We start from the raw sequence: 2,018 nt of genomic DNA, 5'->3' as shown, positions 1-2,018 counted from the left end.
TGTGAGAGAGAGTGTATGTTAATCCTGTAGTACTATTGGTGTGTCGGTCAAAAATTACCACAATTTACTCTTTTTTTTTTTTAATTATATTTTGTGTTTTTAGGGGATTGTTGGTACTAAATGATATTTATCCAGTAGTTTTAATCCATTAATTATTCATTTTTTGAGCTCAGACCTGAAAATGACATTTCCAACTTTTGCCAAATCTTGAATGCTTTGGAGCAACAGTCGTCTGGTCTCTTTTTGAAGAAGATACTTGGCGAATTATTGCTAAAGTGGAAAAGTTATGGAGTTGTCAAAGAAAATGAATGATATTTACACTTGCTGTACACTTCATGTGGAAAATATTGACCATCTAAACTTTCCTGGTCTATGGTCACTTTTCAACTCATTTATATGTTATTACATATTTCCACTAATTATTCCTTATATTTTATATTTACTACATTGACACATCTGACATATGTACGAGCTGTGTAACTTACTGTATTTAAGTCAAAGATGCAGAATGATTCCGATGAAATCAGATCATATTACAAGAGGATCTCATGAATATGTAACGCGCGCTGGAGTCACGTGTTCACTGTGGGCAGGAGCTGCGCGCGCATCAGCAGCGCGAGCTTCAGTCAGTGTTCGGTCCTCTGGAGAGTCATGACGCGCTCCGGTCGCGCGCTGGTTTTACGCACGGAATGATTGGGAATTATCGATAAATGGGGTCCGTGAAATGGAAAACACATCAGCGTCTGCTGATTTTACTCTTGGTCTTATCGTTTTCAGGTAAGAGAACTTTTATTCACTCATATTTTGACAGGAATCTCGTGCGTAAAGGCTGAAGGTCTCCAAGTTGAGAATGAAAGATGCTGAAGGCAGATCATCTGAGGAGACCGCTGAACAACACCTAAACCTGATCCAGATAACATCATTAAACCGTTTTAGGTCAATGATAGATTATTTAGTTGGGAAATGAACTATTGAGTGAATATCTGATCAGAAGTGCTGCTCATGAATCTAGTCATTACGAAAATTAACCACGTTTACTACAAATAAAACCAAAAAACCCACGGTTATTATAGTTAAACCATGGTTTTGCTACACTAACCAGTTTAACTATGGTATTTGTGGTAAAACTGTGATCAATACGCCAAAAAAACATGGCTACTACACTTTTTCTATAATACAACCATGGTTATTATAGTTAAACCATGGTAACCACTAATTAACCATGGTTTTGTTACACTAACCACAGTTTAATGGTATGTGTGGTAAAAATAAAATAAAATAATAATAATAATAATAATAATAATAATATATATAGTAATGTCTTTTCATCAGCTGTTTGATTTATATTGTAACATCATATCTTGAAACACTGAAGTCGCTTTTAAAGATCTGACCATTGCAGTGGATGTCATGAATCAATCCAGTTTTATGCAAGTCAAAAATATAGTAATTTTATTTTATGACTGAACCAATCTGACTATATTAAGATGCAGCAACAAAATTAATTTTAAGGGTCAGATCAGGCTTCATAACACACCTACACACGGCTCAATTTCACTTTTTACTGTGTGAAAACCCCAAAGTCGTGAAGATTAGGATGAAAATGCATCAATGTCCAGCAAAAGCACCACTGATTCTTCTCGCTCAGTCGACTGAGGCTAAATGGATTACCCTCCTTCTTTCATTATGCAAGTCTTGGTTTGCTTGAATCGTAATTTTAATTGTGTAAGCTTGACCAGAATGTGTTGCATTTTTGTTGTGCAATGTTTATAACGCCGTCTCATCATCTCCAGGGGTTTTGGGCTTCAGTGAGCTGTCCTTCACCATCCAGCCGGAGGACGTGTCTGCACCTCGAGGCGAGCGTGTTGTGCTGGACTGTCAGGCTCAAGGCGAGTCTCCTATCGCTGTGCGATGGAGGAAGAACGGCGTCCAGCTCCAGGAGAGCGTCCGCGTGCGAGTCCTGTCCAACGGGTCGCTGTGCATCTCCACAACAGAGCCATCAGATGAGGGCTTCTATC

Source organism: Squalius cephalus (assembly GCF_949319135.1).
Source record: "Squalius cephalus genome assembly, chromosome: 23".
Lineage (NCBI taxonomy): Eukaryota > Metazoa > Chordata > Actinopteri > Cypriniformes > Leuciscidae > Squalius > Squalius cephalus.
This window is presented reverse-complemented; position numbering follows the sequence as displayed.